Source organism: Capra hircus, unplaced genomic scaffold (genome assembly GCF_001704415.2).
Source record: "Capra hircus breed San Clemente unplaced genomic scaffold, ASM170441v1, whole genome shotgun sequence".
In the NCBI taxonomy this organism is placed as follows: domain Eukaryota; kingdom Metazoa; phylum Chordata; class Mammalia; order Artiodactyla; family Bovidae; genus Capra; species Capra hircus.
Window position 1 is genome coordinate 63128 of NW_017189951.1, and position 27301 is coordinate 90428.

General features: G+C 40.3%; 5 non-coding genes across 5 annotated transcripts; all 5 read right to left on the reverse strand.

Annotated features, from left to right (window-relative positions):
- Positions 1–14988: 14988 nt before the first annotated feature.
- On the reverse strand, positions 14989–15099 carry MIR363 (microRNA 363). The gene has a single exon (NR_129722.1). It is a non-coding gene; the product is annotated as a microRNA 363 (primary transcript).
- A 53-nt stretch (positions 15100–15152) lies between these two features.
- MIR92B (microRNA 92b) lies at positions 15153–15239 on the reverse strand. Its single transcript, NR_129800.1, has one exon. It is a non-coding gene; the product is annotated as a microRNA 92b (primary transcript).
- A 190-nt stretch (positions 15240–15429) lies between these two features.
- On the reverse strand, positions 15430–15504 carry MIR20B (microRNA 20b). The gene has a single exon (NR_129647.1). It is a non-coding gene; the product is annotated as a microRNA 20b (primary transcript).
- A 158-nt stretch (positions 15505–15662) lies between these two features.
- On the reverse strand, positions 15663–15756 carry MIR18B (microRNA 18b). Its single transcript, NR_129622.1, has one exon. It is a non-coding gene; the product is annotated as a microRNA 18b (primary transcript).
- Positions 15757–15829: 73 nt separating this feature from the next.
- MIR106A (microRNA 106a) lies at positions 15830–15910 on the reverse strand. The gene has a single exon (NR_129554.1). It is a non-coding gene; the product is annotated as a microRNA 106a (primary transcript).
- Positions 15911–27301: the final 11391 nt, after the last annotated feature.

The window sequence follows — 27301 nt, forward strand, 5'->3', positions numbered from 1 at the left end:
CACTCCTTTTTATTTTTTAGTATTCATAATAACAACTAACATTTATTGGGTGCTTGCTATGGAGCAAGAATTTGCTAAATTTTTATGTCTTATTATTCATGGAAACCTCACATTAGCCCTCATTATCTCCACTTAATGGAAAAAATGAGCTGAAACTAAGGGTGTTAAAAACTGTCCCATATTCTCCTTGCATAGATAAGGATACTGGGTCACAGAGAGGTTAAGTAAATTCCCCAAGGTCACACACTTTCTTCCACTGTGGGTCATTTCTGGACCATAACCTCATGATTCTGACTTTACTCTTGCAGCCCCCAAACCCACTCTTCCCTTCTTCTCCTATGTGGATATTTACCAGATAATGATCACATCATCTCCTCCTATGGTGGGCAGTAATAGCAAACTATATCAGTATGCACTGTGACATGAGTCTGGCTTTCAGCCAAGAGAGCTGAATTTGCTCTGCCACTAACCAGCTGTCACATTTGGGGAGCCCAAAAACCCAGCAGGACAGAGGAGGTTTCAGCATGGCACCAATAATGCAGCCAAGAATTGCCTGCTGTAGTGGGAAGCCCCTCAAGGAAGGATGTGGCTACTCCCAGCAAAGTGTTACAGAAGGTTGCAAGCCTGGCTCCAGGGCTCTTCCCACTTGGCAGGTTTCTCACCCTTGGAGGACTGCCTTGACCACCAGACTTGTGCAAGAAACAGGGTCATTGGAAACTGTATCCACTCCCTCACTTATGTCCTTGATCCCACACCCTTTGTACTGAGTATTTGATGGTTCTAGAGCAAACCAAACACGAAACTTCGGGCCAGTGTGAGTTGATACTGTGATTAATATAATCCTAGGTCTTTGGACCACAATCACCTTTCATGGTCTGACCTATATCAGACCTCCTGGACGAGTTATTCAACATCTCTGAGTCTCAACTTTTCCATTTCTAAACATATGAGTCAGTGCTATGTTATAGAAATAAAAAAAGAGTTCTGTGTCAGACAAGATTTTTCATTCATTCATTCACTAAAGCAATATTTATGGAGTGTCCACTCTGTGTCAGTCACCAAGTCAGGCACTGGAGACAGAGAGATGAACGAGACTGATATTGGGGTAGTCCCAGACCTTACAAAGTCTACATTCTAGTTGGGAAAATAAGCAAGGGATGAGCAAATAAGCAAATACTATAAATTTGGATAAGTGTCACACAGTAAACACTGATAGAAATAGTGTGTAGAGATGGGGTAGGGGCAAGTTTACTTTTCACAGAATATCAAGTAAAGTTTCTCTCAAGTGGCATTTAATGCAAATCAAAACTACAATGAGGTACCAGCTCACACCAGTCAGAATAGCCATCATTAGAAAGTCCACAAACAATAAACTCTGGAGAGAGTGTGGAGAAAAGGGAAGCCTCCTACACTGTTGGTAGGAATGTGAACGGGCACCGCCACTATGGAAAACAGTTTGGTGATTCCTTAAAAAACTAAAAATAAAGAATTCCCTAGGGGTCCATGGTAAGAACTTTGCGCTTTCACTGCCAGGGGAATGGATTCAATCCCTAGTTGAGGGACTAAGATCTCACAAGCCATGAGGCATGGCCAAAAAAAACCCTAAAAATAGAGTTGCCACATGATCCAGCAATCCCACTCCTGGGCACAAATCCAGACAAAACTATAATTTGAAAAGATATGTACACCCCTGTGTTCATGGCAACACTGTTTACAATAGCCAAGACAAGAAACAACCTAGGTGTCCATCAACAGCTGAATGGTTAAAGATATGGTATATATAGACAAGAGAATACTACTCAACCACAAAAAGGAGTGGAATAATGCCATTTGCAACAACATGGATGGACCTAGAGATTATCATATAAAGTGAAGTAAGTTGACAGAGAAAGACAAATACCATATGATATCACTTATATGCAGAATCTAAAATGAACTTATCTATGAAATAGAAACAGACTCACAGAGAACAGACTTGTAGCTGCCAAGAGGGGTTGGAGAAGGGATGGACTGGGAGTTTAGGATCAGTAGATGCAAATTAGTATATGTAGAATAGATAAGCAACAAGGCCCTACTATATAGCACAGGGAATTATATTCAATAACCTGTAATAAGCATTAATGTAAAAGATTATGAAAAATAATACATATATATGTATAATTGAATCACTTTGCTATATACCAGAAACTAACACAACATTGTAGATTAACTATGCTTCAATAAAATAAAATTTTAAAAATTAAATAAATGAAAATTGAAAAGAAAAAAGAAAAAAAAAGGTGGCATTTAATTTTTTATCATTTTAATAGATTTGTGACCTTGGCCAAAATTACAGTAAGCTAAAAAAATACAATAGGTAACTGCTCTGAATCTCAATGGGTGTAACTCCTACTTCCCAGGATTCTTGTGATGATCCGATGAGATAATATGTATAAAACAACCAGCACATAGTAAGCACCCTATGAATGTTCATTCCTTTTCCCTTCTAGCTTGAGCAATTGATATTTTCCATCCTGAAAATTGCTTAAGATCACACAACCTGCTTTGGCAGGTATTTACCTATCTAGTTCAATAGTCAGGATTTCAGTGGACAAACCAAGACATCCCGGAAATTTGCAAAAATAATATGCACTTACACTTTAGGATTGAATCTAGACGCTTTCAATTTAGGGTTTCCCCATCATGAAGTCTGGATAATCCTTCCTCTAAAATAACCAGCTGTCTGAGACTTCCTTGGTGGTCCGGCGGTTGAGACTCCATGCTTCTAATGCAGGGGACTGTGGCTTCCATCCCTGGCCAGAGAACTAGGATCTTGTATGCTGTGCAGCCAAAACTAAATAAATAAATAATCAGCTGTCCAAGCAATGAATTAATGTCCTGTAATTTTCCAAACTGTCTCCAGCCAGACTTCCCTATCACTGACTTAACCTTCAACAAAAAGTTATGGAAGAGATCCACTACTGGATCCTTGTACTGCCCAAGGATCTGGCTCCTTGATTTCTCTGTAGGGTGAAACAAACCTTTAATAGGGAAAGGAGGCTGTGGTTCTCACTCCTTATAGGTGAAGGAATAGCAGAGTTTAATTTTGACGCTCAAGGTCACATAGCAAATTTACTAGCAAGCTCAGACCAGAATTCAACAGTGGCTTTGCCATTATTTTCTTGCTTAGACTGGTCCTTGCCTAGGGTGATTAAAAAATCAATTCAGCAGAGCTAAAACCCCTACTGACTGGTCATCTCATCACAATACACACACAAACTAATTGACAGAGCGATGTTGGTTTTGTCAAGAATGATGTGATGATTTGCGGCTGACACTCACTATCTTACAGAATCTGTACTTAGAGCTAAGATGGAGATTATTATACAATAGGCCAGTGCCCTGAAGGTCACTTGGTAGAACCTCACTTGACCACACTTTAAGAACACAGTGCTAAACACACACACACACACACACACCCCACCACCACCAAGGTAGTCAAACTTTTTTTAAGAAGTGCTCATTGTTAATAATGTACCTACAAGTAAAAGTTTAAACCATGTTTCAGTTACAGCCTGAAATGTGGGGAAGATCACACACTGTCGGACCAGGAAGAAAGGTGAAAGTTGCTCAACCTGACAAAGCAAAAACAATGTTCTTGGTTTCTGATTTAAGATATTTTTCATATTCAAGAAAGAATTGCTATTTATTCAAATACTGCTTCCAATTATCAATATTAAAGAGGATAAATCTCTAACTTAAATTTTGTCTGAATCAACCATGGTATAACATAAATCAGGACCTAAAACCCTGGGGACATCATGAAGTTTTGGTCTTTAGAAAAATTACTGATGATATGCTTTTACCCTTAAACAAGTATGCTGCTGTGCTGTGCTAAGTCGCTTCAGTTGTGTCCAACTTTTTGCAACTCCATGGACTGTAGCCTGCCAGGCTCCTCTGTCCATGGGATTCTCTAGGCAAGAATACCAGACTGGATTGCCATGCTCTCTTCCAGGGGATCTTCCAGACCCAGGGATCGAACTCGTGTCTCTTACATCTCTTGCATTGGCAGGCGGGTTCTTTACCACTAGTGCCACCTGGGAAGCCCAAAACAGGTATACTGATTTCCAATTGTCAATACAGTCAGTCTCCAACCTAAAATTTAAGAGCCCTGTCAAAATCAAAATAGCGTACTTATGCATTAAGTTAAACTATGGCTGTTTTCAAATTATTCAATGCAGATAACCATGGAGTATGCCTGAAATAAACTAGAAGCAATGGCTGTAACAGTGTTTCCCAAGTTGATGCTTTTGAGCAGCTCCTAGAAATAGCGCTAATAATATCCCTGGTTTGGTAGCCAAAGCAATTTAAGCAAATTAGAGATGCTTAAGCTTTTGTCAAATGACTGTACTAAAATCAAATTTGATACACTTTAAAAACCAATATTATAGATAGTAATTATAATTGCTTCCAACAAGTCAGTTGAAAAACCATCCCAGACCTCCAACATAGAGTGTCTAAATAGGATTGTCCTTTAAGCACAATTCTACATAAATTACTCAAAGCAACAAAAGAACAGAAGTCACTGTAAAACAGATGCCATTTGACACTTTGTTTCTTCTAAAGCATTCAAAGTGTTCTGGCTTATAGTCAAAGTAATCTATGGCTGGCAAAATTCTTGGAGAAAAAGAGGAATTACTGGAATATGAAAGAACCTGCACTTCACCATGAAACAATGTTATGGTTCCTGAAGTGAACTTGCTTTTCCTGTCTTGTTAAAAAAAAAAAATATGGTGAATATAAGTCATGAGGATATTTTCTCATATGTTCCTATAGAAGACAGGCTACATAAAGCTGTTTGGGCATTTTCCAACACAAGACCAGATGTTCTTAAGTGAAAATGGTATGAAATTGGGATACACAACAAATATTGATCTCTACGACACCACTTTCATCTGCCTTTTCTTCGACCCTCAGCTTGGCTGCATGCTTTTTTCATCAGCTCTTTGAGTCTCTGTCCTCCGCACTCTCTGCTCTTCTCATTGCTAAGGCTTTAATGGACAGGCAGAACCAGATCTGTATCCTCTACTCTAGTCCTGCTCTCGCCATCTCTCCCTGGATGTCCCCAAAACCTCCTAAACTCACTTGTACAAAAGTGATCTCGTCTTTTTCCATCATATCCACCAGCCCCGCATCACTTCCCACAACCTTTTACCTATTGCCACTACATGCTGTTCCTCTGTATTTCAGCTGTGCTTGCCAGAATTTCGGGAGCCACCCCAAAGAAAATTCAAGAAGTAGGGATAAAGTGTGTGGAGTTTGGAGTTAGGCTACTCCAGGTGCAGCCACATTCTAATCAGATAAACTATCAACAAGATTCTCCCACTTCAGTTCAGTTCAGTTCAGTCACTCAGTCATGCCCGACTCTGTGACCCCATGGACTGCAGCATGCCAGGCTTCCCTATTTATCACCAACTCCCAGAACTTACTCAAACTCATGTCCATTGAGTCGGTGATGCCATCCAACCATCTCATCCTCTGTCGTCCCCTTCTCCTCCCACCTTCAATCTTTCCCAGCATCAGGGTCTTTTCAAACGAGTCAGCTCTTCACATCAGGTGGCCAAAGTATTGGAGTTTCAGCTTCAGCATCAGTCCTTCCAATGAACACTCAGGATTGATCTCCTTTAAGATGGACTGGTTGGATCTCCTTGCTGTCTAAGGGACTGTCAAGAGTCTTCTCCAACACCACAGTTCAAAAGCATCAATTCTTCAGTGCTCAGCTTTCCTTATAGTCCAACTCTCACATCCATACTCTCACATCATTTCCTTATAGTCCAACTCTCATATCCATATGGAGTCCATAGCTTTGACTAGATGGACTTTTGTTGGCAAAGCAATGTCTCTGCTTTTTAACATGTTGTCTATGTTGGTCATAACTTTTCTTCCAAGGAGCAAGTGTCTTTTAATTTCATGTCTGCAGTCACCATCTACAGTGATTTTGGAGCCCAGAAAAATAAAGTCTTTCACTGTTTCCCCATCTATTTGCCATAAAGTGATGGGACCAGATGCCATGATCTTAGTTTTCTGAATGTTGAGTTTTAAGCCAACTTTTTCACTCTCCTCTTTCACTTTCACCAAGAGGCTCTTTAGTTCTTCGCTTTCTGCCGTAAGGGTGGTGTCATCTGCGTATCTGAGGTTATTGAGATTTTTCCTGGCAATCGTGATTCCAGCTTGTGCTTCATCCAGCTCAACATTTCTCATGATATACTCTGTATATAAATTAAACAAGCAGAGTGACAAAATACAGCCTTGACATACTCCTTTTCCTATTTGGAACCAGTCTATTGTTTCATGTCCAGTTCTAACTGTTGCTTCCTGACCTGCATACAGATTTCTCAAGAGGGAGGTCAGGTGGTCTGGTATTCCCATCTCTTTAAGAATTTTCCAGTTTGTTGTGATCCACACATTCAAAGGCTTTGGCATAGTCAATAAAGCAGAAGTAGATTTTTTTTTCTCCCTACTAATTCCATATAGAGCCTGGCCACTATAATCAGGCAGGATTCACAGCCTGTATCACCTACTTGCAAGCTGTGTCACCTTGGGCAAGTTATCTAACCTTTATGGGCCTGATTGTCTTCATCTGTAAGACAGAGATAATAGAGATGTATTGCATACAATACAAGGCCCGGTACATAGTAAGCACTCAGTAAATATTAGTCATTATTTTAGTTGTCTACATTCTTCCCTCATCCAATCATGTTCTTCTTCCAATATTTTATTGTAAAAACTCCTGAACATAAAGAAAAGCTCAAAGAATTGTACATTGAACATGCACATCCTTATCACCTAAGTTCCACCACTGTTAACAGCTGGCTATACTGACTTTATTGCATGTCTATCCATCCATCCATCCATCAGTCCATCTTAACTTTTTAAGCACTTCAAAGTAAGTTGCAGCTTCAGTTAACTCTATTCCTAAATGCTTTAGCATGCTTGTCATTAACTAGAGTTTAATATTTAATTCCTTTTTTAGATAAAACGAACATGTAGTGAAATGAATGAATCTTAAGTGTATATGCTTTGATGAGTTTTGACAAATGCACACACCTATGTAACCCAAACCCCTGTCAAAATATAGAACATTTGCATCACCCTAGAAGGTTGTTTCATGCTGCTTCATACCTGGGATGCCCCTACCCTTTCAAAAGGCAGTCACTGCTCTGATTTTTTTTTTCCTTGTCAGAGATTAGTTTAATTTATTCTAGAATGTCATATGAATGAAGTAATACAGGATGTACTCTTATCCTCAATCTTTTTAATGGTGGTAAAGTTGATGTCAAAAAATCTTCCTGTTGTTCTGATTTGCACTGATTACTACTGAGGATGAACTAAAAAGTTATCACTTAGGAATTCTTTTACATTCATTATTCTATTGGCTTAGACTCTGCAGACAGTAGGGTAGGGACTTGGTTCTTAGTTTACCAGATGTGAAAACTTGGACAAATTACTTAAGCTTCCTGAGCTTCAGTTTCTTCATCTCTAATATGGACATAATAATTGACTTATCTTATAGAATATTAATACCTTATAGGATTGTGAAATTTATGAGATACTACACCTAAATCATTGATTATTACAGTATCCAAGACACAGAAATTTTCAATGTGTCAGCTATTATTATCAAGTGTTTCGTTCAGATTAAGAACAACTACTGTGCTCTTCCTTCCATACCCACGTAGCTCATTCCCTCATGGCCTCCTCCTCTCTAATCAATCATCACCTCATCAGTGACAACCCCCTTGACTGTCATATTTTAACACAGCAACCAACCCCATCACTGTTTCTCCCACCTTGCTGTACTGGCTTGAACTGTGTTCCTTCAAAAGATATGTTCAAGTCCTAACACCTATCCCTGTAAATGTGACTTTTTTCAGAAATGGTATCTTTGCAGATGTAGTCAAGTTGAAATCAGGTCACACTGCATTAGGGTAGACCCTAAGTGCAATGACTGGTATTCTTGTAAGGAACAGAGAGACACATGGAAACACACAGGAACAGTATCATGCAACAGTAGAGGCAGAGATTGGAGCGATGTGTCTACAAACCAAGGACTGAGGGCGACCACCAGAAGCCAGGAAGAGACAAGGAAGCATCACCCCCTGGAGCCTTCGGAGGGCCTGCCAATACTTTGATTTTGGACTTCTAGCCTTTAGAACTATGAGATTAAATTTCTGTGGTTTTAAGCCACCAAGTTTGTTACAGCAGCCCCAGCAAATGAACAAATTCACTTATTTGTCTGCATAGCACTTGCCATCTGATATATAATTATTTATTTTATTATCCATTTCCCTGACTAAAGGATCCATTAGAGCAGGGACTTTTTTTTTTTCACTGTTATATTGAATTTATTGCATGAATTCTAAAGCAACTTTTTCAATATTTATTAATTTTATTTGTCTGTGTCAAGTCTTAGTTATGGCTCATGGGATCTTTCTCAACATGGCACGCAGGCTTAGCTGCCCTGAGACATGTGGTATCTTGGTTCTCCAACCAGGGATTGAACCCACATCCTTTGTGTTGCAAGGCAGATTCTTAACCACTGGACCACCAGGGAAGAGGTACTTTGTTTTGTTCATAGTGATCCCCTAGCACTAAGAGGGTATCTGACATGCCAGATCCTCAATAAACATTCATGGAAGGAGGAAGGAGGGAGGGAAGTAGGGAAGGAGAAAGTTGGTTAACTATTCATATAATACAATATATAAAACATTATGAGTTTATCTTCTGCTTTTTAAGATGGTTTTCGATGTGAACCTTTTGTGTTCAAATTCATCTTTAGTGGTTCCTTGTCATCAATATTATTCTTAAAACAGCTTTTCTCAATCTCATGATTGAGCTTTTCTCACCTTATTTTCTTCTTACTACTTTATAGTTTAATTTTTGTTCCATTATGAAAATTTTAAATATAAAGAAAAGTAGGGAGAATCAGATAATTTGCAGTTTCATTTTTTATATTCAGCCCTTTATCCTTCTGGGGTTTATTCTGATGAGTGGGATGAGAGTTTTAGCTATTATTTCATTTCAGGTTTTCTCAAAATAATTAACCAACTTTTACCAACCTATCTTTTCTTTCCCAATTTGAAATGACACCCTAATGACCATCTAAATACTTATATATATATTTCAATCAGTAGAACAGCAGAGAAATCTCAGCAACAGGCATCTATTTTTTATCTTAGCACCACTTTTATTTTTTCCTAGCATCACTTTTAAAATGCTACTTTAGAAGTTCTAACATGTTAAGTTCTACTTCATGACTCCTTTTTGTATTTTTTTTAAATTTTTATTTAATTGGAGGATAATTACTTTACAATATTGTGGTGGTTTTGTTACACATTGACATGAATCAGCCACAGGTGCACGTGTCCCCCATCCTGAACCCCCCTCCCACTCTCCTCACCCCAGCCCTCTGGGTTGTCCCAGAGCACCAGCTTTGAGTGCCCTGCTTCATGCATAGAACAGCACTGGTTATCTAGTTTACATATAGTAATGTACATGTTTCAATGCTATTCTCTCAGATCGTCCCACCCTTGCCTCTCCCATAGTCCAAAAACCTGTTCTTTACATCTGTGTCTGTTTTGCTGTCTTGCATACAGGGTTGTCATTCCCGGCTTTCTCAATTCCATATATATGCTTTAATGTACTGTATTGGTGTTTCTCTTTCTGACTTACTTCACTCTGTAAATAGACACCAGTTTCATCCACCACATTAGAACTGACTCAAATGTGTTCTTTTTTACAGCTGAGTAATATTCCATTGTGCATATGCACCACAACTTCCTTATCCATTTGTCTGCTGATGGACATGCTTCCATGTCCTAGCTGTTGTAAACAGTGCTGCAGTGAACACTGGGGTACATGTGTCTTCCCTGTGTATTCTTACAGATGAACTTCAGAATCATCATGAAGTTTGGAAACTGGTTGGAACTGTGTTAGATTTATCCATGTATTCATAGGAGAAAGCTGCCGCTACCTCCGTGCTGGGGCTGCTGTCCTGATTCACATCTTCACCTCCCGCTTAGCCTCCTAGCTGGCTTTGGGCCCAGTACTCTCCAAGCCACTCTCTATGCCACTGTCAGAGAGGTCTTACTAAGTGGGCAAATGTGGGTCACTTCTTTGCTTAAAACTCTTAAGTGACTTCCCTTTCCATTCAGGACAAGGTTCTGTGATCTAGCCCCAACTTACTTCTCTCCTCACATGGGCCAGCCATTCTGAACCAAGTATAGTTCTTTAGAAGAACCTCCATCTGCTCTCGTCTTTTTACATAAACCACTCTGCCTAAAAAGACCCTTCACCGACTTTCTTGCCTACCTCTCCGCAGGCCCCCTTTCCTGAGGCCCCCTGGGAAGGACTACCTGATCCAGCCTGGGTTTCATGTCTTCTTCTCTGCCTCTGGACATCTAGCCTGGCACTCAACATATTGGTCCCTATTGCTTATTTATCAAAACCTTGAGCAAGTCACTTCTTCCTGGGCTTCAGTCTCCCCACTTAAGAATAAAGCTGTATTATGATCTATATGCTAGCAAATGTGGAAAACTCAGCAGTGGCCACAGGAAAGGGAAAGGTCAGTTTTCATTCCACTCCCAAAGAAAAGCAGTGCCAAAGAATGTTCAAACTACCACACAATTGCACTCATTTCACATAATAGCAAAGTAATGCTCAAAATTCTACAGGCTAGGCTTCAACAGCACCTGAACCAAGAACTTTCATATGTTCAAGCTGGATTTAGAAAAGGCAGAGGAACCAGAGATCAAATTGCCAACATCCACTGGATCATCAAAAAAGCAAGAGAATTCCAGAAATATATATACTTCAGCTTTATTGACTATGCTAAAGCCTTTGACTGTGTGGATCACAACAAACTGTGGAAAAATTAAAGAATGGGAATACCAGATCATCTCACCTGCCTCCTGAGAAACCTGTATGAGGGTCAAGAAACAACAGAACCAGACATGGAACAACAGACTGGTTCCAAATTGGGAAAGGAGTATGTCTAGGCTATGTATTGTCACTCAGCTTATTTAACTTATATTCAGAGTACATCATGAGAAACACCAGGCTGGATGAAGCACAACCCGGAATCAAGATTAAAGGGAGAAATATCAATAACCTCAGATAAGCAGATGATATCACCCTTATGGCAGAAAGAAAAGAGGAACTAAAGAGCCTCTTGATGAAGGTGAAAGAGGAGAGTGAAAATGCTGGCTTAAAACTAAACGTTCAAAAAACAAAGACCAATGGCATCTGATCCCATCAGATCAGATCAGATCAGTCACTCAGTCGTGTCCAACTCTTTGCGACCCCATGAATCACAGCACGCCAGGCCTCCCATCACTTCATGGCAAATAGATGGGGAAACAATGAAAACAGTGACACTTTGTTTTTCGGGCTCCAAAATCACTGCAAATGGTGACTGCAGCCATGAAATTAAGACACTTGCTCCTTAGAAGAAAAGCCATGATAAACCTAGACAGTCTATTAAAAAGCAGAGACATTACTTTGCCAACAAAGGTCCATCTAGTCAAAGCTATGGTTTTTCCAGTAGTCATGTATAGATGTGAGTGTTGGACCATAAAGAAGGCTGAGTGCCGTAGAATTGATGCTTTTGAACTATGGTGTTGGAGAAGACTCTTGAGAGTCCCTTGGACTGCAAGGAGATTAAACCAGTCAGTCCTAAAGGAAATCAACCCTGAATATTCATTGGAAGGACTGATGCTGAAGCTGAAGCCCCAATACTTTGGCCACCTGATGCAAAGAGGTGACTCATTAGAAAAGATTTTGATCCAAGGGAAGATTGAAGGCAGTAGGAGAAGGGGACGACAGAGGATGAGATGGTTTAGTGGCATCACCGACTCAATGGACATGAGTTTGAGCAAGCTCCAGGTCATGGTGAAGGACAGGGAAGCCCTGCATGCTACAGTCCATAGGGTTGCAAAGAGTCGGACAGGACTAAGCGACTGAACAATAACACTGATGTATAAAGTAGGATTCTTTCAGCTTAAATTTTATACAGTCCCTTGTTTCAAAGCCAATGTAACAGAACTGCCAAATAGACAACTTCTCAGTCAACATATGTTTGTGCTAATTAAACTGATGCCACATTGACTCTTTTGTCTGGGGAAAATCAAAGCCCACACTGATGACCTTAGGACAAAAAAAACTGAATCAAAGGCAAATCATACACTTGTAGTGCTTCTCCTGAACTTATTGTAAATCTTTAGAAGTAAGTAAGCTGTATGTGGTATGTTACTCATTTTCCCCATGTGGTGGTTTAGTTGCTAAATCATGTCCGACTCTTTTGACCCCATGGAGTGTAGCCTGCCAGGCTCCTCTGTCCATGGGATTGTCCAGGCAAGAATACTGAAGTGGGTTGCCATTTCCTTCTCCAGATTTTCTCCATAACTACGGATTTAAGTGACCCATTTCCCCTCAAATTCTAAACAAATGACTTAAATGCAAAGCACCTTTAGAATTATTGGAGATGTCTAACTTTAATAGACAGATTATTTTTATTTTTTAAAGTTTTAATTTTATATTGGACTACAGTTCATTAACAAGCTCCAGGAGTTGATAAGACAGGGAAGCCTGGCGTGGTGCAGTCCATGGGGTCGCAATGAGTTGGACACGACTGAGTGACTGAATTAAACTGAATTTTAAGAGATTATTTTTATTTTTTAAACTTTTTATTTTACATTGGGGTATAGTCCATCAACAATGTTGTGATAGTTTCAGGTGGACAGCAACTGATAGTGATAGTTCAGCTGGACTTGGCCACACAGACACATGCATCCATTCTTCCTGAAACTCCCCTCCTGTCCAAGCTGCCATATAACTTTGAGTAGAGTTCCATGTGCTATACAGTAGGTCCTTTTTGGTTATCCATTTTAAAGATAGCAGTGTGTACATATCCATCCCAAACTCACTATCTCTTCCCCTCCAGCAACCAGCAACCAGTTTGTTCTCTATGAGTCCGTTTCTGTTTTGTAATAAGTTTATTTGCACCACATCATTTCCTTTTAGATTCTGCATACATGGAATGCCATTTTGACATCTCTCCTCCAAAAGTAGATCAGAATATCTGAAGCTAGAATCACCCAGATCTGCCCTGATATTAGATGAAGGAACTGAGACTCAAAGGAGGCCAAGTGGTTTACCCCTCAGGAACACAGCCCCTCCACACATGCCCATTAAAAGTGGAAACTGCAGTAACTGTCTGCATACTAGCCACCTTTGCTAAAGCACCAGTGAACCACTAGAGACAATAAACTTGCATTATGAAAGAGGAGGTTTGGTGGTGTTAAGGATTATAACAAATAAGCTTTAATCCCCTCTTTTACTGAGCTACTTTATTAGGGGGGAGGGAGACCTTTGCTTTGCTGCCACATCAAACTTAACTATGATTAGGCACCAACAAAGTGGTAAGCATTAGACAGCACAGGAAATATCTGTAGAGTTCTTTATGCTTGTATAATTGCCTCAAGCATTAGTCACTTTTTAAAAATCACACTTACTTAATAATGGAAGAGAGAATTTACTACCAAGTCTCTTTTCATTAAGATTTCACTTCATCACCAAGAATTAAAATCCATTCCCCAAACCACTACCACCAAAGAAAATATACTGAACCCACATATCCTTGAGGTAGACCAACATTATCATTATTTCCCCTTATGAGGAAACGGAAGCCTTAGGCAACTAGCTCAAGGCTAAGTGCATTCAGTAAGAGCTCCTCTTCTTGATTAAACGGGACTGTTATAAGGGAAAATTAAAATGGTTTGAAAACGCAAAAATTCCATGGTAACAGGAAATAAATAAAAAATGACACGCACACCATCTTTCGGTTATCTGTATCTCTTTTTGATGAGAAATAAAAACTAAAAGATGACATTTCAAATAGACACCTTCCTTTGTTGACTAGAAACTGACTTCGTGTCCTAGAAACTGAGGTCCTTCATTGTTTTGAGCTGTAGTTCTCAAAGTGTGGTCCCCAGCCACGACAGCAGTACCTGGCTTAGAAATGCAAACTCTCAAGCCTCACTCCACATCTACTGAATCAATTTTTGGAGGTAAGGCTGGGGATCTGTATTTTAACAAGTGCTAACATTCAAGAACCACTACAGGATTCGAGCTGCCTTATCTGGGGTGGTGACTGGCTGAATAAACTTAACACTTTTATTGTGTTATTAGTCAATATTCACTTTTTCTACCATGTGATCTGTCTCAAACAGCTAACATGGGTAATTTCTGCACAAGGTTAGTCACTCTATAGAACCCCTGGGCCCCAAATTCTAATAAGCCCACATCCAGGTTTCCAACATTTACTAGTCTCCAAAGCAAGGCAGTATTTCTCCATCTCAGTGGCCCTTCCACCAAATGATTTCCTCTGACAATCCCAAAGTGAGTGGATCAACAAGCTCCCTCTACCCTGATAAATCTCGTGTGCCCAGTTCCTCAAGGGTAGGCATCCCATCGATCTATAACTTTGCATCTCCCTCATATGGATAAGCACAGGTACATAAAGTGAGTACATTTTGTCCAGATATGTGTCTGCATCATAAAGTCTTCCAAATTAGGTGTCTTGCTGCTTTCTGTAGATGCACACTTGAAAAGCAGATATGCAGAAGTTTCCCTTTAGGACCCCATCTCATCCAACCATGAGATTTTTTTTTTCTTGAATCCACCAGCATTTTTAATTGTTTGAAAAAAAAGAGCCAATTTTTTTCAGATCTATAAATATCATTTATTTTGTAAATTTACATTTAAATATCCATTTACATTCAGTAACAATCTGCTCCTTCACCCAACTGCCAAAATACACCTTCTTGATTTCAAATATTTTATTTTTAAAACTGTTATCATTTTTAAAACTCTCGATGTGTTTTCAGAACACTTTTTAACTGCAGTTCACTAGAGAAAGGACATCTTACTTAAGTACCAACAAACTGTTGTCAACAAGGGTCCTGCGGTTCGCAGATGGATACCGTGCAATTTTTCTCCTATTATACTAATCAAAATTGCATCGTGATCCACCCGACAACAGCAAAACAGGTCATTTTACAATGATCAAATATCAGAACTTACAACCTTTAAACATTAAAAGACGATGATAAATTCCTCGTTTCTTCCACAGGCCGGGACAAGTGCAATACTTTACATATAACACAAGCAGTGCAACAAATCCCCACCCATGAATGAATGGGTGCGAAGACTGGAGATTCGTGAGAAGACTGGAGATTCGTGAGAAGGTAGGGCCGCAGAAGAAACACAGTATCACAATCAGTTTTGCATGGATTTGCACAGCCATATATACACACGCTGAAATGCAAACCAGCAAAACTAACTGTAAGTAGCAGTGTCTTTGAATGTTCTCAGCATCAGCAAGAGCCGTTATCCAAGAGTACTGGAAGTGCCCACACTACAGTAGAATGTTGCCAAAACTACCTGCACTGTGAGCACTTTGGTACTACTGGGACCTGATCTTACGCTTTGGTACAAAAAACCGTATGCTGCACACAACCCTCAACCCTCTGCTCCCAACGAACAAGGACAAAACCAAAGACAAACCTTTGAAAGGCGTCCTATGCAAATTATTAGTCAAGGCATATTTTCCAATGCTGTGCGTCAGGCAGCCTGTGCCAGAAGGAGCATTTAGGGCAGTAGATTATAAGCTGCTTCACTAACTGCACTAGATGCACCTTAACACAAGAGACACATTATGGGAAACCGCTCCAAAGTGCCAACAGCTTCATTATGCACAAACTACAGGTCTCAGTAGCCATTGATTAAATCACCATGGTAATGTAAGAAGTGCTTGCATTGCAGTAGATCTCAAAAAGCTACCTGCACTGTAAGCACTTTTACATGGCCAAGGCCTATTCCTGAAGCTTAAAAAAAGCCAAAGTGTCTTTCATGAGCTCTTCTTTTCCATCCTCACTGATCTATTCAGACTCACCTGGTTCCAAAAAAAAAAAAAAAAAAAAACATACTGAACAAGTCAACTACTAGTTAATATTCCTGAAACAAGCTTTTCTTTGGCTTAGAGAGTCCCAGCTAGGTTTTGGAGTTTCAGCCAAGTCCTGAGAAATATTAATACTCTGAATTATTTACACAGAGTTGAACACAAATAACACTGGCAATTTCAAAAGTCCAATTCTTATGTATAAGCGGATTTTGGACTTCCCCTCTCCATCTAAGAAAACTTGATATCTGCATCCCAGAAAATGTGCAGGTCCATTACCTCCCCCCGCCCAGATTTTAGAAGAGGTTTATCTAGAGAAAGTAGCATATAAAAATAAGTGACTATCCACTTCTTGAGGTAGGGCACCACACAAAAAATGACTGTTAGATTAAATGAACATTCCCTGCCCCCACTCCATTAATAGACTATGAGAGAAATTTTAAAGCTGGTTTAAGAAACACAGCCTTCCACGCTCTTCACATAATGCACAGATGGCCTAGAGATGTCACATTTTGATCTATTTCAAAGGGCTCTTGTTCTGTTTAAACATTTATGGACCCATTTTCTCCATTAAACCCAAAGAAGGCAGATTAGCTTCTCTTCCCTTCATGTCATTATCGTCCATAAGCAAACCTTCTCCATTCCCAAGTGCTTATCTTACCTAAGAACATGCAGCAAGGAAATGAGCCCCTATTTGAAAAGGGTTCACAAGGTTACTCTACCTCTTCCATGATGGGTTAAGTTTTGTCAAAAGAGAAAAAGGAAAATTCAGAGACTCAGAATCCGTATTATGTTTAACTAGTGAGGGAACTTTAAATGTTGGGCTTCCTTCATGGTACCCCGGACCACTAATCTAGTTTTTATAAGAAAACTCCTTAAACTGATGCATAAAAACTACACTTAAATCTAAAAATCTAAATTCTATGGAGAAAGAAGACTAAAATTAGTAGAGAAAGAGGACCATTTTTCCTCTTAAATTAGATTTCTCCACCTGTACTTTCCCCCTTAAAAAAATACTCCTAAATGGACTCAAAAATGTATTGTACTTGATTCAACTTGGCAACACTGAGCCCCACACGAGTCGGAGAGAGCGCCTGCCACAGTTAATATCTTTCTTTAATGAGCCGTTCATCTGGTATACCTCGTCCGCGCTGGACAGCCACTCTCCCACTTCCTTAAAATGGAAAAAACACTCCCCTCCCCACGAAGAAAGCCTCCACCTCCGCCTTTGTGCATCCCTCGGGTTCTTCCCGCGCCTCTCACACACTTACCTAGCGCTCCCGTTGAAGTCCGGGAACCGCCCGCGCGCCCAGAGTGTGCTCCAGCTGCTCACACCACGCGCTCCAGTCCTCGTGCTGCAGCCGCCGCCGCCGAGATTAAAGAGAAAGAAACAAAGCATCATGGGAAACGGAGTTCTCCATTCAAAGCCCCAAAAACGCGCCAAGCCCACGCCTCCCTCCCCCTCCATTCCCGGGTTGGTGGGAGACGAGCCAAGGGGGAGGGGAGTCCTTTTTTTCCCCTCCACGTGCACCCCCTCATTTCGCACCCCGAAAGTTCTCCTGGAACCTAAAGGTCAGTGATGGAAAAGAAAAGGCGAGTCGTTTCCCGCGCGCTCCCCGCTACCCCTCAACTGCACTAGGGTACTTGGCTTTTCTCGAGTCTCACCCGCTCCGTCCCCTCCCACCCAGCCAGCCAACTCTCCCCATCAGAGCTGCCCTAACGAAGGTTTGCCCCTTCGGCTCCGGCCGCCGGCCCGGGCCATCCCGGCACGGGATCTGGCCCGCGCCCGCCCCTCGCAGGTGGCGCGCGCGGCGATCCCGCACCGGCCACCCCTCTTCCCGTCCCCCCCAGGCGCCCCACCACACACCCTGGGCGGCGCGCGCCACCCGAGCGCTCAGCGGACCCAGCGCGAGCGCAGCCTTTCGCGGAAAGCCCGAGGAGGAAGAGAAGTGAGAAGCGGCGTTCAGGAAATTAATCGGGGCCGCGAGAGCCCGCCTCACCCAAAGCGCCCCCGGCCAGCACGACGCGGGGCCACCAGCCGTCCTGCCACCACTCGAGGAGCGCTCCGTCCCCTCGGCCCTCTGTCCGACGCTCTATCCCTGGGAAAAGCCCGCCCCTCTGCCTTTAATAGCCCAGGGAAAAAGCCCGCCCCCGCCCACCCGGCCCGCACAGGAATTAGGAAACGGAACCCCCACCCCGCCAAAGCGAAAACCCCACCGAGTCCCAGTTACCCACGGGCCGAGCGCAGTCGGCATTTTCCCCTCTTTCCCGCGAGCCGAAGTCTTTTAATTAAAGGCGCACCTCCGACGCGGGCGGGCGGCGTCTGGTGCTAGAGCCGGTGCCACTGGCGGCGAGCCCAGGAGGGCGCACTCGCTACCACCTCGTCCGGTCCCGCTCCCGCGGCGCTCGCCCCATCCCCCCACCGGAGATAGACGACGAGGTCCACGGAGCCGTGGGACCGGGGTGTCCCCCACCCGGCGCGCGCATGCGCGCCACCTCGCCGCTAGATTGAAAGTGTTCCTAAGGCCCCAGGAGGAAAGAAATACAGACACAGCATATTCACTCTGTGCACATGTGAAAGTTCTAACCTCTGGCACCTTGTGCTACTGTTGGGAGGGTTTCGCCTTTGCCAGGAGCCCCCCTCACCCAGTAAATCAGGCTTTCTTGGCAGGCATCGTTAACGGTAGCAGCCACCGGGTACACGCACAAATGCAAGGAAGATACGGTGCAATTATCTGGCTTTATCTTCTCATACCACAGCTAATGAGAACCAATTGAGGGCCAGCTGTTTAAAGGCCAAAGCCCAAGTACACTCTCTGTGAAAAGTAAGAGGTCTTAGTTTTTAAGAAGCACAATAAAAATGGAATTAAGCATATCAGACTTTGAACACTGGGCAGAATGCGGTCATCAGACTATACCCACTCCAGGTTCCGGGCGGACCCGGGAGCGGGGAGGGAGCTTGGGAGTGCGGGAGAGTTACAAATCAGAGAAGGGGAAGAACACGCAGAATCCAGAGAGGAAAGCACTGGGACGCTAGCGGGGTATGAGGAAAGGGGTGTGCCAAATGGAGCCGACCTCTCCCTCCCCACTATTGTTACCGCAGGAGACAGTGGCAGCCCAAAGCCCAGACGGGGACAAGGGCGCCATGTGATTCTCAACCTGGTGTACAGTAGTACCTCAGGCAAGCCGATTACAAAAGACTGGCCTCTCCCGCCCCCGGTCCGCGACGGAGTCCAACCTGAACGGCCTGTGCCTCTTAGAGGAGTCTGCGGTGGAGGCAACGAAAGCCACACTTATTTCTTCAATGGGAGTCACTCCTACAGGTGGGCTTTCTCCTTTTTCCATAAAACACGCAAACAGACTTTGCAGCCCACCCTGGCGATTCTGCCTGATACTTTCTGGAAACTACGCAGCCCAAAATTTACTACTCAGCCAGATCTGTCCTGTGAGATTGCACCGACTTCAATGCAATTTTCGACCTTTAATGGTAACGACTAGCAGTGGAAAGAAGAGGAGGGGGAGGGAAGAGATCTTAAACCCGACTTCAAGAAACATTGTATTAAAGCAAGATAAGAACAGTACCTTTGAGCTCGAGCAAAACCTGGAGTAAAAAAAGGGTTTTTGCAAAAGTGGCGCGAAGATAATATCATGTGATCCGACCCCAGGGCGTCTCCTTCCCCTTTTGCCAAACTCCCCTCCCCCCAAAAAAAGGGGGGTAGGGGAGTTACATCCGCTCCTCACAAACTATTAGCATAATTAATTGTGTCCTGCAGCTGCAGCCAGAGCTTCTAGTCAATGAGTAAACATATCCTCATCCTCTTCACCATCAGAACAAAAAGACCCATTACCCTGATTTTGGAAAATGTTCCCAAATAAATCTCATTATCATCAGAAGTCTTAATTTGGCATTCTGTCTCTGTCTATGTGTCTTGGTTTGAGAAAGAGAAGAGAGTTGGAAAAGATGAAATCATCCATTTAAAAGGGAACTAGCAGAAGCAGCTACCCAAAAGTGAAAGATCTGAGTAGAGGCTTTCAAATGGAAATACCATGTTGAGGAACTTCAGTAGCTTAAGATTTTCCAAAAGTTTTAAACAGTTCATTAAACAAGACATCCTCCAGAGTCTTCCTACTCGCCCCCCCCAACTTACACCCCTCCTCCCACCCCCCTTCCCTTTAAAGCCAGAACAATACCCGGAATAAGGTATTTTGAGATTGCTTTACCAGGATATTTTCTTGTTCTTGATTTTTTTAAGGCTTGCAACATATAGAATTTCTGGATCAAGTTCCCAACTGGCGAAAATAATTTATTCCATCTCAGTACCTGGGTAGTGTAAGGTAAAATTAAGCACAAGCTATATGTTACTGTCCAGAAAAAACTAGGACATCATTTGATACATAAGTCACATATTTGGTCTTTTTCTTTTGGGAAAAAAAATTATAATCATCAGCCAAAATACCTAGAGAATCAAAAAAAGCTAAAGAACAAAGCATTTCACACACACACACCCCAAAAGTCAGAATAACTAACAGCTCAAAGAAAAGCACGTGATCCCTTCATGCTTTAAAACTTGTGGTCATGCTGAGGCTAAAAGCTAAGAGCTTGTGACCCCGCAACCCCGTCCCCTCCCCCAGACCACAGCCCAGGGCTTAAGGCTCCAGCTCCCACCAGGCTCCTTCTCCCTCCCAGTATTGTGAGACAAACAATACTTAAGCATTCTGCAAAATAAAGGAGCCACAACTCCCAGTCCCAGTCACATCATTTACGCCCAAACAGATTGGCCTGTGTGTGTGTATATGTGTATGGGTGGGGGTATAATATATATGTGTGTATCTCATATAGAACATACGTACGCTTACACAGAAGCCCAGATGTTATATAAGAATGTGTAAGGAAGGCATTGAAACTGGCCAAAGGGAGGACGAGAGAATTTATCTAAGAATTCTAATCACAATGTAAAATTCTCGACACTATTTTGAGTTTCTAATGAATTAAAAACCAGATATCCTGTGAAGAATTGCCCCCCAACTAGAGATACTTGGAGCGTTCATCCTCCTGAAAAGGAGAGGAGGATGCCTCTATATTGACTCTAGATTTAATTGTGCCACCAAAAGCAGCAATCTCAAGTAATTTGAATTTTAGCACCTTTAAAAATACTGGAGTAAACATTTTACCCATTTGAGAAATCATTTCACTTGATTTAGAAATAATATTCAGTGGCTCTGTTAAACCTAATGATTGGTATCTTAGGACAAAAAGGTCCCCATGGAAACCAGAAAGTAATTTAAGAGTATTATGTTCCTCACACAACTAGAATGGAGCTTTTGTTCTATGTGTATTTACTACTTTCATTTTTTGGACTGCACTTGCAGAGGTCTCTTACACTCTAGTTTTGCCTGGGATCAGGAATTCAGCATCCTCCTGCACTATGTGTTGCTCCATTTGCCTGGTTCTGTGTTCATATGTGAGTGTGGGCCCAGGGGGCCTAAAACAAAGCCAGCAGATCAGAACACTCACTGAACAATATGGGGGGGGGGTGCATTTGGAGGTACCAAAGAGAAAATATTTCAAATGCTATTTTGCTATTTGATTCTAGAACAAGAACTGGGATTTCAGGAGATTCACTTTAAACTGGTCTTGACTAACTATCTTTCTTTTCAAAGTATTCATTTATTTACAAGCATTTCCTGTTTTAAAAATGAATCATCTTGTTTTGAATGGCCAGCATACTAAGATAAATTAATCTGAATAAAAGAAATTTGAATTTTTTGTTACCAAGGCTTAATTTGTTTGAGAAAATTTATGTCAATGAAACAAAGGAAAATATTTGCATTAATATGAACTTCTGAATGCTATTTATTTTCAATAACCTATACCAACATAAATCATATAAGTAAACAATACATCTTCAACTAAATAGTGTCAATGTGAATTAAACATCAATTTCAAAAGATTTATCCCTTGTTAAGAAGCAGGAAATTTCACTAATTGAACGTGCACAATTATATAATTTGGTTTTAAAATGCAGAAAGCAAAAATATATTTATCTCAATCTCAAAGGGTTTAATGAAGATCAAATGGCAGCAAGAGATGGATCGACTTTCTGAAATGTGAATAAGTTTTAAATACACATTTTATTAAATTTCATTTGTTAGTAAACTTTACTTTTATGAATTGGTCTTTGCTAACTTTGTAAAAGTGTTTCATTATTTACAAACATCTCTTATCCTTATTAATGAAGAGCAAAAATAAGTTACAATAGGATAAAATTACATCTTGTGTAAATCAGATGAGGTATGTGAGTACTAGCACTTACAGCATGGAACTAATTTTGTTATTATGTGATGCTTTAAAATTACTGTTCTGTCCATCTTTGCGTCTCTCAATAGAATGATAAAACAGTTTCCTCCCACTAACAGCATTATTTTTTACAAGTCAAATATTTCAAGTCAAAATACTTATGCAAATATTGAAAAGATATCAAAATAACCTGCCTTCCATCAGTAGAAAAATTTCTTAAATTAATTCTCCTACCTTGAGAATAGACTCAGTAGACATTAAAGTGATTCACTATTAAGATTAAATAGTGTTAAAGGTATTTTTACACTCTGTTTGAAACACTTTGATTTTCCTGTTTATGTGACCTTAGAAGTAGAACTTCTGATATTACAAACCATAAAATTGCTAGCAGACTGTAATACTATAATCAAAGAAAAAGCTATAAAGCAGAAATATTTTACACACATCACTTTTTTCAATCATTTTTTCAGATTATATTTGTCCATCTTTGCACCATTATAAATTTTCTAAGGGAAAATAGTCATGACATGGAACATGATGAAAGATACAGTTTTATATTCAAAATACAATCTCCCAAAACTTATCATCACATTTTCTTCCAAAGCAAGCAAATCGTAATGGTAAGGATTATCGATTTATATAATAATTTTACAATATTAAGTGTGTTACTTGAAAAGGTCCTGATTCAGAAGTAAAGACTCAAGATCCCAAGTATTCCTTTAATGTCTGAAAATTTTCAGTCATTCAGTATTCTCTCTATCACTGCAGTAAAGCATGGCAAAGTTCTACTACCTTGTGTAGAGAGAGCACAATAGTATTTTTTAGAGCTTCTCTCTCTTCCCTCTCCTCAAAGATAACGTTTATCCTCAGTTTGGTCGCCCTCCGCTAAGCCTAGAGTCTCTTTAACTGTCTCCTGACTTGTGCTTGCTGAAGGGAGTAGAACTATTGTCTGGCCTTTTTCAGGCTGAGGAGGAAGGCGCAGTGAAATGTGTTGAATTATCCAGATGCCTGAAAGGACTGCAACGAAAGCTTGGAACAACCTAAATAACAGGACTGCCACTCACTGTAAAAGGGAATCTTTCAACAGAGACAGCCTACAGAAGATATCTACTTTCAAAATGAAAGAGTGATTTTATTTTCTCAAAACAAATGTAATCTAGCTTACTTTTGACATTTTTGAAAGGATGTCTAAGTCAACAGGGAGACTAATGATTTAAAAATCCAGCATGGAAGGACACAGTTCTCTTTTTTAAAAATCATAGCATTTATAACCCTACTTGGAGCTCTGTATATATATATTTTCCTTTTAGGGAAGAGTGATCTGTCTGTGGCATCCCCCACTTTTTCAAGTCCTAATGAATTTAACTACTTGAAACTTTACTCCCTAGATTTAAAATATGATTCACATCACTAAGACAAACGGCTCCTTTATAGCTGCTAGTGATCCCATTTCTATAGCTGCTACTTATTAAACCATCTTTAAGAATTAAAACAGTTTATGTGCTGCTAGAAGATTAAAGCAAGAAGAAAATGTGGAAATTAAGATTTAAGTATGGGTTGCATATTTGAGAAAATGTTTAGATATCAAATTGATAAACTTGCTGAACTAAATAACATTATTATAGGATGTGTTTTAAATATACTAGAACTCGAGGTTAAGGAAGCAAACATGATATGTTGGTATGTATTATAAAAAATACTGTATTACAGCATTTAAACCTTTTTTGCTTTTTATAATTGATTAACTAGACCAAAGTTCAGTGTTTCCTTGGAGGATATCAAGGCTAATAAACAAAGCTATTTTAAATATAGAGTCTGCTTGTTGATTTTGGAGAAACAGCAAGACAAATAATCCTAGTGAATATCTAGCGTTAAATTATATTTTTAGAATGTAATACTTGACTAATCTGTAAATCCTTTTATATTTATTTCATTTGTAATTTTTCTTTAAAGACTTTTTAAACAAAAGCATAGAAATCACTAGATCTTGATGAACAGTAGTAGATAGCTTCTTTAAAGTAAGATATACAACTTACCTTCAGATCGAATTATACTCTTTGAGGCTTTCTTTGGTCTGAAAAAAAAATTTGCTTTTTCCCCTCTGTATATTTTAATCATGCTTTTTTCAGTTATTGGAAATGTACTTATTCTGCTGACATTATATCATTTGTTAGTGTATCTAGATGTTATATCTTTTATTAGATATAGATACAATTATAGCCTTTGATTTATACCTCAACCCAAATTATTTACAAACATTTAATGTGTCTAAGGATAATCAACAAACTAGAAATTGAATAGATCCCATCAGTTTGGTTAATCACCTAACAAAACACGACCAATTTTCATTTGCTATATTTGTCCCACTAAACTAATTATCCTTATTCATTAAGCTTCAAAAGGCTCTTCTTTAAATAGTAGTTTATAACATCTTTAAAATCTACTGGGAGGAGGGGAGGGTAGTCAATACATTTACTTGATTTTTACTTCTGTGTCAGAAATTTAAATAGAAAAGTTAAGAGAATTCATTTTATATTTTGGTTCCTAAACAAAGTGTCCTATTTATGCTTGTTTTGGTCTACAGTTCCTTGGTTTTCTGCAATTTCAACTATTTCATTTACAATTCAAACCCACCATTCTTAAACTAATCTCTATACTTGATTAATCCCTGCAAGCATACTGCATCTTTTTTTTAACTTCACTAAGAAAGTTACCAAGTATACACAAAAGTCTTAATATTTAAGATCTAAAGCTCCCAACAAATTAATCTTAAAATTAATTTTGCTGGCTTTTAACACTGTCATATATTTGCAGCGATAGAAATTAATCCTAGTATTTGACAGATTAGCACAATTTTTGAAAAAAAAAAACAACCCAAATTCCAATTTGCCTTTCATTTTGCCTAACTCCTGGTCAAGTTTGTATGTTTTTTCAACACTAAGTGATGAAACACTGAAATAACAGCATTAAACCTTGAAAGGACATAGCAAGATATCTTTGAAAGGATAGTTTGAGCCAATATTTTAGGTTCAAAAGGTCCTTAGTAGGCATCTAACCCAATCACTTAGTTTTACAGACAAAGAAACTAAGACCCCCAAAATAATTTGCCTAAGATGCCTCCACTAAATTGGCACAAAGCCAGAATAAAGAAAACCACTCTTTTGGTTAATTTGGAAAGAAATCTAGATGGCTTTTGACGTATTTTCAACCTTGATTTTCCCATAGGGCTGCTGTGAAGATTCAATGAGATCACGCAGGAAAGCATCAGAGTGATCACAATGTGCAGCACTTGACTGTGCTCAATGAATGTTCTTTCTTCCTCTCTTCTCTTTCCTACTGATGCCCTATGCCTATTTCTCAGTCTCCTTGCCAAGATCCCAAGTTCTTACTGTCAGCATTTGGGGTACCAGAGTTGCAAGCAAGGCACTGAAAGAGAGTTTGGACAGACTCATGCTATCCAAAAATGTAACAATCTAATCATCCTCACACTTTAACTAGGATCTGATTTTGCCAGCTGAAATGACACACGAACTATCACCCTCCTACTCAAGTGTTCCAAGGAACCTGGCTGTTACACAGGGAAATGGGTACATTTCTCACGCCTCGCAGCCCCACTCCAAACTGGGATCCTAAATCATAAATAATAATGAACATTTGACCATCCAGATGCAACTTTATGTTCAACTTCGTAACCTGCAAACTGAAATTTGCCTCCTTTGTTCCTTGCGCGTTAGGCTTTTCTTCAACTATGCAGTTAAAAAGGAGAAACACAGCTCGCTCTCTGATGCCTTTATCGGTACTAGTTTGACAGTAAAAGAGCTGTTAATATTGTATAAACTCTTATACCATCTGTGTTATAATTCTGCCTCATCAGGTTTTATGGAAATGCCCCCCCCCGTTTCCTTCATTCCACCAGGCATGTCATCAAAGGAGAATAAATTAAGTATTGTGCCAGAAAATGTGGTCTACTTTCTAAAAGGCATCTATCTCTAGCTTTCAGAAATGCCTTTTGGAATGAGCAATGTGGAAACAGTGTCCCCATTGTTGTATAGGAATGCCATGAATTGGATCCCCACCCCAGCCTTTTATAGGGAAAAAGAATAAAAAGCGTTCATCTGAGTTTAAAATTATCATATTTTATAGCATATGCTAACATGCTAATGAGATGAGGTATTATCACATCTTTGCTGAGGCCATTATGGATAATTGAGCTTTGTCCATCCACCCAACTAGATTGTAAACTCCGTGATGGTGGAGACAACTTCAACTTTGTAGTTTTATGAGACGCTATCAGAGTGTGTTGACACTTCCACTGTTGGTCTAGTGACTAGGTTGAATATTTGTATTGGGGGATACAGAAATGGCAGCTCTTTTCCACTTTGTTAATTCTATTTCAACACTAAGTGTTTACTAACGACCACAAACCGTATGTAAAGTACTAGATAACATGAGCAACTCTTTAACTCTGTCTAAAAATATATAACTGAGAGATCAAGCGTTCCCCTAGTAAATAAAGATAAGTCCAGGGAGTTTCTCTGTAAAGATTTAGACAGCTCGCAGAGAAGTTCCTTTTGGTGATTTGGAATAGAAAGGGTAGGGGAAGATTAAGGGAAGCCAGTTCAAAGTGTTAGAAAGAGGGTTTTGCATCTCAAAGAGGGGGAGGGGTTGGAACTCTAAGAAGACTGAGGCTGGGAATGGGGGCCTTGCCCTTCCTGCTGACTGCTCTAACCGACCCTCTCCCCAAACCCTGTGGTAGTGTCGAAAGGGACCAGGAGTTAGAAGCAGGAGCCCTCAGCTTGAGTCTGCTCTCTGTCACTAACTAGCTGAATGACATTTAAGCAAATCACTTACTAGATTACCTCTGAGGTCTCTTCCCACTCCATAAATCTTTCCTCTTTATCTTATTCCCCCTCCTTTTTGTTCTTCCTTTCCCCCCACCCCACCCCCTCTTCCTGGTCTTCCTTTTAACTGCAATAATAGTAATAATGAATTAGTTACCTCTGGAG